The sequence below is a fragment of the Rhopalosiphum maidis genome, chromosome 2 (genome assembly GCF_003676215.2).
Source record: "Rhopalosiphum maidis isolate BTI-1 chromosome 2, ASM367621v3, whole genome shotgun sequence".
In the NCBI taxonomy this organism is placed as follows: domain Eukaryota; kingdom Metazoa; phylum Arthropoda; class Insecta; order Hemiptera; family Aphididae; genus Rhopalosiphum; species Rhopalosiphum maidis.
Window position 1 is genome coordinate 70,525 of NC_040878.1, and position 17,665 is coordinate 88,189.

Genomic DNA, 17,665 nt, shown 5'->3' on the forward strand with positions numbered 1-17,665 from the left:
AAAATTAATTGGTAAATCACAAAATAATTTTTAGCAAAAAAACACGTACACTCAAACTACACCAACTTGGCTACAGCGTAATTCTTGTTAACAAAAATTGTCTTGTATAAATTTACCTATAGCAGACAGCTGTGGTTTTAATGATATATATATATTAGATGTTGTTTCGGGAATTTTATCAACAAGAGTAGATAAAGTAGGTAGCCACGTCTCCGCTATTAAACTCGTATACAACCAACCTATATGGAAGTATAGTGACTTATTATTAGCGTCCAAATATTCTTTGAAACGTAAAATATTTGATATTATATAAACGTACCTATAATCTTTTTTGCTCAACATCCTTTTGGATCGTTGGGTGTATATTGTACGGTTTTTTGTTAAAATATGCAAAAATATGCAGTATAACATTTTGATATTTAATCAACCAATTAATTATTTGTGGACACTCATTGACTGCATGTATGTGATGTTGAAAATAGCAACATGCATTTTATGCAAAATCCGGCCTTCAGTTATAATTATATAATTATTATTTTTATTATTAGGTATCAGTGTATTATTATTCACTATGTTTAATTATATTTAATTTACATGAAGTAATGTTAGAATAAGTATAATTATACTTGACCTAATTATGGTAGATACCTGCCTACAAAGTTTTGGTCACTATAATAATTAAGTATTGACGGTATTGTTATCATATAAATAAATAATATTATGATATAATATAATATAAAATATTATGTAATTATATAATATTTATAATATTCATTGTATAAAAACTATAAAAATATATGTTAATTAATTTAAACAATTAATTATAGGTATTATAGGTGAATAGCAAATATGCAATACAAAAATGTAATTTTTTAATATAAATTAAATTTTAATCATTAGTTAATCGTAATACATTGTAAGAAATATTTTATTAAAATCAAATAGTATGTAGGTATACATTAGACATAAATAGGAAATGTAGTAGGATTTAATGTAGTATGTTAATTTGAAAAATAAAAACTTATCAAAGTATGTTCCATGTTTATTTCTATGTATTATTTAAAATTTTGAAAATTTCAACAGAAATGTTGTATGGCTCAATTCATTTTCTAATTGTTGCCAGTTATGAATTTGGAATTTTAGACATTTTAACTGTTTAAAAATTAATTGGTAAATTACAAAATAATTTTTAGCAAAAAAACATGTGCACTCAAACTACACTTAACTTGGCTACAGCGTAATTCCTGTTAACAAAAATTGTCTTATATAAATTAACCTACAGCAGACATCAGTGGTTGTAATGATATACCTACATAATTTGTTCAGATCATTAGGTAAGCAAACACATACAATTAATTTTATTAAAGTATATGAGTACTTAGTGTAATGAGACGGTCTCTGTGACGATAGACTCAACACGATTTAACGACAAAGTCCATTTTGTTGTTGGTCTGCTTCGGTGATATGAAGTTTGAAGTAAATAATAACACATAATAAATTTTAAAGCATGTTTATTTATTGAGACAATAGAAAAGCCTAGCCCGATAGGTTGTTAAGTGTAGAACAACTTCACTGGTCTATGCACAATTGTGGTCAAAATAATATGTCTAATCTCATAATGAAGCAACCCTTTTTATACAAAATATGGTAAATAGGAAACTATCCATAAGTTTTTATTTAGTGTTTACCATATATTACAATATTGACTAATAACATCGCAATTAAGTAATAAAAATCTATTATAATATGGACCATCTAATAACATAGTAATTATAAGTAATAAAATCTAATAGATAAAAATTCACAAAAACAATATCCTAATCAGCTCAAGGTAATAATAAGGAAAAATCGGATAACTACATTAGGTACACCAATTAATTTTAATATAGATTTATTTAAAACTATAAGTTCTCTATTACTATGTTATTTGTTAGCTTTCAAAAAAGGTATAGGTAATTTTTAATTTTATATGAAAAATAAAGTGAGATTTTAACTAGGTAACTTTTAACTTTTAACTTAACTTACATAGTTAAATTTTTCTATATTAACTTAACGAGTTAGAAGAATAGTTAACTTCCCCAGCCTTACAAAAATGTATTTAAAATACTAATCAATACCAACTTGTTAAAGATAGTACTTTGATACTGTCTGGATAAAATTATCCTTCACATAAATAATTATAAAATTAAATCACTACTAGAAATAATTATACATAATATTTAAAAAGTAATAAAATATTATTTAAAAGCATTCAATTTAATTTAATTTCAATTTTTTTAATATTAGAAAATATTTTAATATGTTAAGAATGTGACAATATAATACAATTATTTGCTCTTAGAGACAGATTTATGAATACTAATTAGAAAACCAGATATTAATGGATCAAAAATGGTTAAACACTGTCTATAATAATATAATCATAAATTTAAAACATTAGCAAGCATTTATAATTGTATAAACCAATTTTAGTAAAAATTTTAATATTCTACTATTAAACTTACTGTTTGATATCATATTCATACATAACATTAATTTTTATTGGTTAATAGATTAATTTTTAACAACAATAATGATACATTTATTGCAACATCACAAGTTTTTACATCAAATTATACAATTATAAATACAATATTGCAGCACCCTCGGTAAACAAAGCTTGTGCCGGGAGAGCAATTCTTAAGAATATAAAAGAGAACAATATAATACAATAAAATTTGGTATGAACAAATAAATAGTATGTAGAGTCAAAAATATAGGAGTACAGTGGAATATTCCATTTTAAAATATCATGTTCAGCAGAAATAAATTAATGTAAATTTAATACAAAATATAGTAAGCAGAATTAATTAAACATTTTAGAAAAAATGTTAAATAAATGACATAAAATAAATTAATTTAAGAACAAGCTAAATCTAAATGTTTAATATATTTCTTAAAAATAATTAAATTACTAAAATTATTTATATTAATATTAAAAGTTAAACATAATTTCAGACCCATATAAAATACACTTTTTTGTCAATAAACTTTTACACAATTTGGTAAACGTATATTAATATTGTTTAAATCTAGTTTTGTGTTCATTATCAAAAATAGGAATTAAGTGTTTATGTTTATATAGCTGGATTAAAACAGAGAAATTATTAATACATTTCAGATTTTTCACATTAAGTACTTTAAACATTATTGCAGTACTAGTTAAATTAGGTAGAATTAATAAAAATTGTATGACACAATTTATAGAAATATTAAGTTTATTTAAATGATTATTAAAAATTACTCCCCAAAGAGATATAACATATGAATAAAAAGATAGAACTTAAGTTAAAATATAATTCTTTTATTGGAATTATTAAATATATATCTAGCTTCTTTGAAAATATGGAAATATTTGCATAATTGATTGTTAATTGAAAATATATGTTTATCCCATTTTAATTTATAATCTAAAACTAATCATTTTATTTCTTGTACTTTTTCAATATTAATACGATTTTAAGGTTAGGTTTAAAGAATTAAAATTGCATACACATTTCAAAAAATGGACAATTAAATTATTGTTTATTTTTACAGAACCAAGAATACACATTATTAAGAAAAAAATTTGACTTATTAAATAATTTATCAATTGATTTGTCAGCTACTAATATAGCAGTGTCATCAGCAAAACTGAATAATTCAATACAAGGTTACATAATAATTTATAAAAATAATGAATAAAAGAAGACCCAATATTGTGCCTTGGGGAACACCACAAGTTATATATTAAGTGATTCACTATAAGTATCATCTATTTTAACTCTTTGAGTTCTTTCATTTAAAAATTATTTTATAAGATCATTTGGTATTCCTCTAATGCCAGACTGATTCAATTTATTCAATAATATCTTATGATCTACACAATCAAACAGTTTTTGAATATCAAGGAAAATACCTAATACTTTGTTATTATCATCCATATAATTTATAATAAAGCTATCAATCTCAAAAAGTGCAACTGTTGTAGATAATCCAGATCTGAATCCAAATTGTTTACTTGAAAAGAAGGATATTTTATCTAAAAAATTTACTATTCTGACCTTATACATTTTTCGAAAATTTTAGTAAACGTTAAAGATAAAGTGATTGGTTGATGATTACCACATAATAATTTATGTCCTGTTTTAAACAAAGGTATAACCATACATTTTTTTAAAATCGATATTGTTGGTGCATAAAGTGATCACAGCAATAGTGGACAATGTTTGTCGCTATACAAATAAATAAATATGTAGATGGACTTAGGGCCGGAATTGATGGAGGGTTTTAAGGGCACTTGCCCTGGCATCAGATGTCCAAGGGGCATTCGGAAGCAAGAATACTATGAAAAAAATTAAAACATTTAGACCCTCGGTTTAGGAAATTTATATAAAAATACATCACTTTCCAAAGTTTAAATTGATTTGTATTTATATAATTTGGTGTTTAAAATTAATACGTCAAGATGTCACTTGAGTAATTGACAACAAAACAACATTATCATCTAGCGAACTCTAAATATTTTAGTATATGTATAAATATAAATGTTGGACTAGTTAAATGACTTACTGAACATTAAAATATTTTAGCATAAAAATTATTGCAGGGACACAGCCTAGCAAATTCTATCATTATTTTGTACTCGTATACAGGGTGTAACTCGTCTATTTGACCTTATTGTATTTGTCAAATAGACGAGTTACACTCTGTATACTACATATAGATAGTATTGTGGTAATATTATATTTGATACAAAATAATTAAATGAGTAAACGATTATTGAAAAAAATACAAGTATATTACTCAAAGAGGTTTATGTAAATTTCCATAATTTAAATCTTGATTACCAAGTAGATACTAATTTATTTATTTATCTAAATAAGATGTAGGTATTTAATTTGTATCTATATATTTTTTATCTAGATATAACTTAAGATTGCACAGAATTATTCTTTAAATAGTTCATACTAATCTGTTCTTAAATTTGATTTAAGCAGTGATTTTATAAAATAAAAAAATCATTAAAACTAATGATTTAACTGATTTAAGAAAGACAAATACACATGTAGATACCAGTGGATAAAAAATCATAAATACGCCAATGCATGTAGACAAAAAAGCTTGAGAAACAATATTTTTAAAGAGCACCTACTACCTAATTTGTTTATATTCTAAAATTTTAATAGTAAATAATATATTAAATAAAGTAATTTAATTTTTGGGTTGGGTTCGAGACAAATCCTTATACCATATTACCTCCTATATACCTTAGGAGGCAGTGATAATAAACAATTTTGGGCCGCAACTGGCTTCAATAATAAAATACAAATTAATGACCTCGGGCGGCTTCAACATTAGTAATAAATTAATTTAATTTATGTATAAATATATAAAATTAATTGCATGAGCTGCAGTTTCACATAATTATCAAACACTTACGTAAGTGGTCAGATTAAAAAAAATACAAACACCACAGCTAGCAGTTATGCAGCCAACAAACAATAAACCAAGTCCAAAACCACATATACTGGACGAAACGTCAAAATTGTCCTACTGCTGGTAAAATGACAACCCTAGACTAAAACAATAATACTATAAATACAATTTTCAAATTAGAGTTTCCGAACCATAATTACCAGACAATAGAATAAAAATACCAGCGTTGATCACAGCAGACCACAAAAAATCAACGATATTCACCTCAAGAGGTTTGCAAGAAAGGCCAAAAAAAAGGACAAGGTGTCTAGATAGGTACTACAATTATAAGCTGGTATTGCACAAGTTACGTATAATGAATGAAAAGAACAACAAGAATACAAAATAATATATATATTTATAATTAACGATTATGATGAAAAAAATGCCCAATTATCATATGCCTCATCACGGCAGCTGACTACTGATAGCGCTAAATGCTGCCAACACTACAGCAGCACAACGGTGATAGCACAGCAATAAGAGGAACATAAAATAATGGCGCCAATATGCATTACATATACTATCAAATATACACAAAACAGATATTATCCAGTTAATAATGATTTATTAGAAATTAATGATAAATGATAATGGTAAGAAAATCGATACAGATTTACATCAATAGTACAGAATTTACTTGTATAACACCAACTCCTGAGACAGGTCCAAGATGAATTTTTTTCCATTGATCATACCAAAATCGCACAGTTCTATACTTGGGATACGTGGAAGTATTAGCTAACTGTTCACAGTTTGGCGCTTGTCTTGTTCCATTTCTGATTTATGCATCGAAGAAGATTCACCTATAATACCTATAATTAATTGTTTAAATTAATTAACATATATTTTTATAGTTTTTATACAATGAATATTATAAATATTATATAATTACATAATATTTTATATTATATTATATCATAATATTATTTATTTATATGATAACAATACCGTCAATACTTAATTATTATAGTGACCAAAACTTTGTAGGCAGGTATCTACCATAATTAGGTCAAGTATAATTATACTTATTCTAACATTACTTCATGTAAATTAAATATAATTAAACATAGTGAATAATAATACACTGATACCTAATAATAAAAATAATAATTATATAATTATAACTGAAGGCCGGATTTTGCATAAAATGCATGTTGCTATTTTCAACATCACATACATGCAGTCAATGAGTGTCCACAAATAATTAATTGGTTGATTAAATATCAAAATGTTATACTGCATATTTTTGCATATTTTAACAAAAAACCGTACAATATACACCCAACGATCCAAAAGGATGTTGAGCAAAAAAGATTATAGGTACGTTTATATAATATCAAATATTTTACGTTTCAAAGAATATTTGGACGCTAATAATAAGTCACTATACTTCCATATAGGTTGGTTGTATACGAGTTTAATAGCGGAGACGTGGCTACCTACTTTATCTACTCTTGTTGATAAAATTCCCGAAACAACATCTAATATATATATATCATTAAAACCACAGCTGTCTGCTATAGGTAAATTTATACAAGACAATTTTTGTTAACAAGAATTACGCTGTAGCCAAGTTGGTGTAGTTTGAGTGTACGTGTTTTTTTGCTAAAAATTATTTTGTGATTTACCAATTAATTTTTAAACAGTTAAAATGTCTAAAATTCCAAATTCATAACTGGCATCAATTAGAAAATGAATTGAGCCATACAACATTTCTAGTGAGATTTTCAAAATTTTGAATAATACACAGAAATAAACAAGGAACATACTTTGATAAGTTTATTTTTCAAATTAACATACTACATTAAATCCTACTACATTTCCTATTTATGTCTAATGTATACCTACATACTATTTGATTTTAATAAAATATTTCTTACAATGTATTACGATTAACTAACGATTAAAATTTAATTTATATTAAAAAATTACATTTTTGTATTGCATATTTGCTATACTATACATCTTATACTTTTTGTTTATGAACATTTAAATAAAATTAATAAATAATTGTTACTGCGTAAAATTAAAATTTAATGAAAATTTAAATTTTATCTTGCATGTTATGTACTTTTTTCTTGCATATAAATGCATATAAATTCGGTCTTTATATATCACCAACATTGTAATAACGCAGCGACGTACTAGTTTAGGTTAGGTTAGGTGAACCCAGGCGTCCAACTATAGGTATATTATATAATATTATATTTCGAGTGTAAAAAACAAGACATTGGTCGATTTGTATAACACGCCGAGTATAATTTATTTGTTGCGTTTAGGCCATTTATTCTCTCCCGTGCACTTGAAACAATGGTCAATCTTCTAATAATACCTATAATAATTAGTATTGGTATACATACGCGTGTAACTCATTACTACCTCTATTGCAATACAGCAGAAGTGGAAACAACCGATATACAATATAATATTTATATAAATATAATATAGGTATATAAAATGTATAAACAATATAATAATTTATGTATAGGTATACGCCATACATTATACATAGACGGTCGACCACCTTTTGTTTAGAAGACCCGTTATGAAATCGTTACACCCTTGACACATGATAGTGGGGGGGGAGTAAGGGCTGTCGCGTCAACAGTTGGCCTTGTGCAAAAATTATTGCAATAATGGGTATATCAGCGTGCCGCTTCCGTCTTTTTATTATTAATAACAGCCAATAATGTCGTATATGCGCATGCACAATATACCTATAAATAATAATGAATATTATCATAATGGTAATAATATTAATTATGATAATCAACGTGCAGTCGCAAAGCGTCTCCGTCACTCGTCCACAATAACGAGTATATCGTCTTCGTTTAACCCCGTTCAGGGCAACCGGAAATGCTAATTCGTTCATTAAAACCGCTAACCCGGTCTCCCCTGCATCGTATATTCGTAGTGTTCACACACATACATAAACACGGTATAAGTACGACGACCGTGCGTTGTTTATAATAACCGTTTGCTTATTATAATTTAAATAATATGTTCCTATATAGTAATGTATGTGTGCACACCTATGTATAATATGAACTTATATTGGTGCTGCATTTAGCGATTCTCTCTCGGACACAATTCGATATTCAAAAGACATGTGGTTGTATAATATAAAATACACTTTATAGACAATAGATAGATCGTGACACATGGTATATATAAGCATTCACCTATAACATATATTTGAAAGGGATTAGCATTTTTTTTCTTGGCGACAGTATAATAATATTAAACTAGTATTGGTGTCGACGATGAATAGAATTTAATTAATCTTTTGTCGTCCGATGATTCAATATAAATGAGAAAATTGCTAACGGCAATGGTCTAATAAATTTTGAATATTACAATAAGTATTATATACATAATATAGTCCATAGCATCAAACATACCTACTTCTGTCGTGGTACATATACTAGTAATTATTATTACATATAATAAGTAATAACGTATATACTTGTCTGATATCTGGTTACATATTAAATGCATAGGTATATAAACACCGGTTACCGATAAAATGTTATTTTATACATAATGTTAAGTTGTTGTAAGTTAGAACTGTACGAGATAATTATATACTATAACATATTGCCACCTGTGCATCTATAAAAATACTACCAGTAGGAGATTACCTAATATAAATATAATATGATATTTTCTATTACTAGTTTAAACATGATATAAACTAATCATTTTAAAAATTTCTAATTCTATAATATGTACTATATAATACGGACACGCGGTTACTTAAAATAAGTAATAAGTTAATAGTAATTAAGCAATAACATATTTTAGTACCTATAAAATACTAACTACTAACGTACTACATATTTTAAAGATAAATTAAATTAATTTTGACCACATTTATTTAGGTATCATATTATTTGTTTTCTATGTTTTCATTTTTATTTAAAAAAAATACAAAATTCAATGTATGAAAATACATTGTTGTATGGCCTTTGGTCTTGAATCGGGACTCCAATTGCTGTGTCGACTAAAACCTGAGTTAAGTGGTTGTCAATAAATGCCAGTTGTGAGCCAATCCAACTTTTTTATCGAAAACTGACTAGAAATTAGGAAAATAATTCATTTATTGATTTATTCATTAACGGTGGATGGAGTTTGTGTAAAACCACGAGGTTTGTACTATTGTACTATTTGTACTCGAATGCATAGACCATTGAAAATAGTTGTAAGTATATGCATTTAATACCGTTTTGATTATTTAAATAAATACTAAAATATTATGACGGATCTATAATAATATAATATAAAAAAATATATTACTTGAACAACGTGGTCGGTCTGTGGTATTGGAAATCGCGTTGACTTGTCAATACTGCATGTAGAGTTCGTAAGCAAAATGAATTGCAATACTTTAGTGATTTTGTAATTTTAAATTAAATTAAAATAGTGAACAATTTTTACTGCATTTTTTATCAATTTTTTTACTATAAAAATCAAAATATTAAAACTAAAAATTTAGGTACTTATTGTGAGTTATCGCGACTACCGCATGCCGCATATTACCATTGATAATAAATATTTATAATCAATGATATTACGAATTATAGCGATTATAATGACTAGTGCACGCCGTGAATTCTATTTTTCCCAATGTCTTTACAATCTTATCGCATTTATCGCAATTGACGAATTCACGTAGAACACGGCAGTATTTTATGGTATTTATTGTATATTTTGGTAGACTGACTGGGTCACTTTTAGGGCAGTGCAGGACTTGTACCTACTACTACCTTATACACATCTAAATAATTTAACAACGCCTATTTAAAATATAAAAAAATATCTTACACAAATAGGTACTATAGGTACTCATCATGATTTAAACAAAATAATCTATTTATTTGTTTATAATATGTGTATTGCGTAGTAAAATAAATTTTTAACTGAATTAATACTGCATGTTACACTTAAGAAGTCGATCTCTAACATTAATTATAATCTGTATTCTGTAGACTTCCATGAAATTTTAAATTCTGATTTTGTAGTTTAGTTATGACTTGGGATAAAAAAGTGAAAATTACTTTTAATATATATACTAAATCATTTTTTTAAATATTGATTATCAAACAATTCTTTAGCTTTTTTTCATCGAATTTTATTCATCATTTAATTCTAAGATCACAGATTTAATTGAATTGAAATTACCTACATAATACGTTACAGCAGTTAACCACGTTACACAACGTGTTGTAATGAGTCAAAAATAAGGTAAAAGGTTTAATCCAATATTTGCATAAAAATATATTTATGTATCGTATTTAAATCTATATTCTCAACTCATTGCTTTATATATTGTATATTATAATTGAATATAAAATCTTAATACGGAGATTGAGTAAAAGATTTTTTTCCTTTTTTATATTATATAAATATATTAATATGACTATGCGTGGTACATATCGAAGATAGATATCACCTTACCTCTTGTATAACTTGTAGCTCAAAGTAATCTTCTTGAATTGTTGAGAGGATTGATAATTTAGGAATTAACAAAATACAAAAAAAAGTAAACTAGAAATAATATTTTTAACTTAATTAAAGACGCGTTAATTTATAACATATTGTAAAGTAATGGAATTGAAACGGTGTACGACTGAGCCGTTGAGCCCCTGAATAACCCAGCGACTAAGCTCTTATTATTTTTTATGAAGCATGGCCGTTTTTGACCAAAAACCTTGAAACTTTCCCTTTTCGGCCGATTCACTTTTCGACCAAATTTAAAATAGGTCGATTCCCTTTTCGATTAAATTTAAAAAAGGCCGATTCCCTTTTCGGCCAAAAAAAAAATTATATAATATATATTATGAAAAAATAAAATAAAATAATTGGTAAATAATTTTTGTAAAATTATAGAAATTATAAAATTATATAATTTTGAAAATGATTAAAAGTATAAGTTGCATATAATTTTGTAAAATAAAATATAGAAAATTATTTAAAATATAAAAATATCTATATATTAACATTATTTTTATGTTAATATATCACAATATGTATAATAATTAATATTATGTAAAAAAATAAAATAATAATATACAATTTTTGTCAATAATTATTAAGTATAATAGTGATATAAAATAGGTAATTTTAAAAATTACACAATTCAAAAAGTTTAATATATTATATTTTATGTTATACATGTCGAAAATTATTAAAACCTATTTATAATATTTTGTCATAAATTATTTGATCGGTGGTCGTCGTGTTTGATTGTGATGGCAACTTCCATAATATATGGGTGTATATATAATATATATAATTATATACCTATTACATAGGTTATTTTTTTATATATTTTATACATTACTATTATACATGATAATTGTATATTTTTTTTATATATATAAAACTGTACATATTGTGACATATTAAAATTAAAATAATATTAATATATAGATATTTTTATATTTTAAATAATTTTCTATATTTTATTTTACAACATTTTATGCAACTTATAAAATATTATACACCAGTTATTTTATTTTTTTACATGTATTATATACATTTTTGTTTTAGTCGAAAAGGGAATCGACCTATTTTAAATTTGGTTGAAAAGTGAATTGGCCAAAAGATGAAAACTGCAAATTAATTTTATATTAATATAACCATTTTACATTTTGTTATTATTAAAATAAATAATTTACAAATATTCAGTGAATTGATAACCGGCCGAACCAATAAATAAAAAAATTCAGCGGAGTTGATACGCGGCGCAATCGATTTTTTTTTTTATAGGTATAAAACGGTCATATTGGCGCAATCGATATACGCTCAATCTCTTATCGCATATTGTACCATAGGCATAGGCGCAATTAGGGGCGCTGGAGGGGCTAAACTCCCTAAAATACATTCAAATCCCCCCCCCCAAAAAAATCATGCAGAACTTTATATTATTATATTGATAAATAAAAAAAATATGTGATTACTATTGAAAAAATGAATGAAATAAATTTTTGTTATTTATTTTTAGTAACAATATTATAATCACCATCTTAGATACGTCTTTTACGTCTAGAGTTTAGATCGTGTTTATTATAACGGGCCACAGTTGTTTATCATTATCAATAAACAAAATATTATCCCTGAGCGCTGAGAGGATATTTCGGAGAGGCAGTGATTGAAAAATATATGGGAGGAGCTGAAGCCTCCCCCCAAATTTTTTACTCTAATTGCGCCTATGACCATAGGGTTGTGTTTATGAAAATAAAATTTATGTTTGACAAAAAAACCAAATTATATACTTTGACCAGTTTAATTATTATGGGCTCAAATACAATAAATACGATCATACTAAATATGCAAAAATATAAAATAAAAAAATAGTACCATTTTCATCGGAATAATATAAATTGTGGACATAAGTTACTAAAACTCCATTTGGACGTACCAAAAAAAAACATGTTGTTGCATATAAATCCTAGCCCTGTTAATAATTAACACCGTTTTCTATATAAAAGTAAGAATGAAAAATTTTTTTGATTTTTTAACAATAGATTACTTAAAAATACTTATCTGTAATAATTGAATAGCTGCAAATGGAACATTTTGAACACTTTAAAAATCAAATGATTCCATAGACACGTCTGCCAATATCGAGTTATTTACGTATAAATGTATAATGACTTCGTACAAAACAATAATTATATAAAAAATTAAAATGTTTCAAAAAAATTTGAACTGAATTTTAATCCAAACAGTGTTATGATTGATTTAGAATAATCATTTAAAATAGCATCAAGAAGCGTTTTATACAAAAAAAAAATGTATTTTTGAATACAAAATAATTTACAAAATTTTTTCGATTTTGACGTAGTTTGTCGAAATTCTAATTTTAAGCGATCATGAAAAATTTTTGTAAATTTATGCTCAATTTTTGGACAGCCGCGGCGAGGTCATCATTTTTATTTATGGTCTAGGAACCAAATTTACCTATAAGAGAATAGTTTTTTAATTAAAAAAATACTTATTCTGAAGGTAAATTAATAATTGTAACAGTGTTGAGGAACATTTATACAGTGTATTATTATTTTATGAAACACCACTCATTACATCAAATTATATTAATATAATTGAAAATGTTTTTCTTATATTACTTCCGGACGAAATAAAACAATATTTTCCTTAAAAAACTATATTTTTAATAATTGTTATCGTTATATTATTTAAATTTTTACTTTTTTGAATAATAACATACATTTTTTAATTCATACTCTAAAGCAGAATATTTTTCGTAGAATTTAAATTCTTAAAAATCAAAATTTCAATGAGTAGTTAAATATAAGTATAATATAAGTATTTAATTATAAATATAATTTAACATTTGGTTTAGCGAAGTGGAGTAATACGACTAGTACGAGGATACTCCGCAAAATGTTGGTCTACTATTATTGTCTGCTACCATTATCGGCATTATCTAAACTTAAAATAAGTATAACTCATTAGTCATTAACTACTCGTCCGAATATATAATAATACAGTGTTTACTGTTTATATCATACAATGAACAATAAAAATGCAAAAAATATTGAGAACCTATCTAAATGAAAACTTACATTAAATATATCACTTTGATCGTAATAGAATATTTGCAACATACACATTACACGTAATATATATAGGTACCTAAATTATGGCCAATAATAAATAATATTATTATGAATATAATATTCCACATTATATGATGAAAACTGATAAAAAATGTGGAAAGGTGTGCGCTGAACTATGGAAAAAAGTTCTCGGGAAATGGCGGCGGTGGCTGTGGTATAATGCATGGCTCAACCAGCACACACAATTTGAGTGTGCACAAATACACACACTAAAAAACATCATGGCCGCGCCACGTTTTTCAGTGTCCCCCGCCAACCACGCCATCTCCGTTCGTTTTGCGTAGCTAAATCGACACCCTCGTTCTATATCTTTCTACTCCCTGCGGAGCATGTGTACGTGATCCGACACAAAACACACCCAGAGCGACCAGAACACCACACACACAGTGAATTTGTCGACGGGCAATTACACAATATATTTTATACTTCTTTATATATGAGCGCATATTGCTATAATAACGACAAGGAAGAAAATAAAACCCAAAAATTAAATACCACGTCTAAAATTCCAGAAAAACAATGATACAATTATGTAATAATGCCTTTTTGTACCTTTGTAAAAAATCCATATAGTAGGACAAAAGATGAAAAAACGAACAAGTCAAAATGATTCCTATTTGTTAATTTATACAATAAACAACTGGATACTACATAATTAAACTATTATGATGAAAAAATACCACTGACCATCGTCACAACATTAATTAATATTAATTAAGGTCTTCTTTTCATTAATGTTACTTACAAGTTATCACAGTTATATCGATAATGGTTTTGATAAAACTTCAAGAAAGAGATGGATTGAATTACACAATAAAAACATATAGTATGTAAAAAAATGTTTTTATCCTTCTAAAATTTCCTAACATACTTAGTTATATTCTTATTATATTTTAAAACTTCTGAATAATATAGATAGTGTTAATAATTTTCATAAATCATAATTTTTAATATTTACATATTAAAAAAAAAAAAAATTAATCGAGTCCTATAAGGAGTAATCACTCCTATTGCAACCGTCCAAGCCACTACTACAGATTTGTATATAAATACGCAACTTACATTGAGTAAAGAATAAACCATAATAACTCACGAAAAAATGACACATGATACCAATGCATGTTTCGGGAACATCGTATTTCTTCATAAAATATAATATGTACTTGATATCAGGGTTGAAAAAAAATTAAAAACAATAAACAAAATCAGTAAATGAACAAAGAAATTTGAATTCCATTATGCATATAATCATATATTATCATTAATCATAATTTAAAATGATCAATAAACAAAAAACATACATGTAACGTTGAAAAAGTTGAATATTGTTATTCGAAATAACGTAGTTAATTTAATTATAAAAATGATTAGCCATTAGGTTAAACATATACTTTGATACTATAACCAATTCACTGTTAGCTAATCTGTGTTAAAAATAATTTATATTTTCTGAAATAATTTAATGCTGTCTTGCTTTTAAATATTGAATTTATTAGTATTGGCTTATACGACGCGTATAACATATTAGTTTATTTCTGTAACTAAAATAATTATTATCATGTTTATGTTCATTTTCGTTGATATTGAGATTATGTAGTTTGGTATATATTCGTTATAAATATTATAATTTATAACAATGATCATGAGCGACCGCAGGAAATTTATCAGGGAGGGGCATAATTTTATTAATCACCAAAAAATACATTAAAAAATGTTTATTATTCCTTGTAAACTACAAAATATGTTAAAATTATATGAAATCAAATACCAACCCCACACACTAAAGTAAAAATATCGATAAAATTTTTTTAAATCAAAATAAAAGTTAAAATGTTCAACATTCTATTTGAATTACAGGGGGGAGGCAAATGCCCTGTCTTTCCCCCTCTTCCGGGCGCCCATAACAATGATTGAAAATAACCTAATAACCTGGCCAATAAATGCTAAATTTCCACTCTTGTGGTTATACACCATTGTTCATTGGTAACAAATTGGTACCCATTCTACATCTGACATAGTACTTTTAACCTTCTTTTTTTTATATACTTATTACTAGAATTAAATTTCTTTTACAGGATCTCATTGCCTACAATCTGTTTATTTTATGAAAAATAATTCATATAATCATACCGAAATTATTTCAAAATTATTTATTATAAACGAATTATAAAATATGATAAATAAACTCTAAAATGTATTATAAATATTAAACAGTATATGACTATATTTTTTTTCTCATTTAAATTCACTAAGCCTAAAATAATATTTTTTATATAGGTGAATGTTTTATTCATGGTAAACTAAACGAATGACTTGTTTTAGAGAAAATGTATCTATGCATAAAAAATATAAATTTAATAACCAACTGTTAAGGAATATTATTATTTTATAAATGTATTTTTTATTATTAATTACGTCCATACCAAATAATATTACTATAGTATATCATCGTGTATGTATAAATTATGTATCATAATAAAGTATACCTACTAATGTTAGGAATGATTATTTTATTGGAACAACCGAAGAAAAATATATTTAAAAATATGTGGGTGGGTTGCTATGTTTTATTTTATATTTTATATCATTAAATAAAATGTTAAGTAATAGTAAAATATTAATTAGATAATTTTAAACAGAATATAAAATAACTATCATATAAATATTATAATAATGAGTTACATATTTAAATATAAAAGTTTATCAACTTGCTGGTATTTTTTTTTAATTTATTGGACAAAATATATAAGAAATACGGTTTGTTTAATTTTAAATCAACAATGTTTATTCACTTGTGGGTATTTAACGGTTATTGTTACGTTAATACTTAATTATGATATTTTTTACAGTTTGTTTATATATATAATAATATAATATATTGTAAAAATGTATATTATACATTTTAATTTTTACAGATGTAACTCGAACATATATAGCGAAGTTAATAAAGCTAGACGCGTCTAATATCATAATTTATAATCTAATGATAATGAAACTTATATTTTTCACTTCATTTTGTATACCACGATTACTCAAAATACAAAAACATTTCGAGTAAAAAATCTTAAACTATACAGTACACATACACATTAAACACGTACATTAGATGCATTATAAAATGCATACATGATGTAATATACCTGAGTTGACGGTGATGATAACGTGCATAATATATAGTAGCACATTCCCAACAGACAAATTTTATTTTTTACATGTCGTATACATAATATATAGTGTTACCCCTGATGAGATAATTTTATGTAAATGTATGCGACGAAAAAAATGTATACGTCGTGTATACGCGTTTATATAGAAACAATATCCCCTGCGTGTACCCATTATTATTATTATTTATTTCCTTTATATATGCACGCACACAAACACTCACTAGTTAGCCCGGGGACAATAATTATTATTCGCTTTTTTGCATACGATTAATGAACGTTCTCACCGGTCCAGCGGTATTCGTTTGTTTTGTTTTGTTTTGTTATTTTTTTCACATCCTTTATATCCGTTAGGTATTT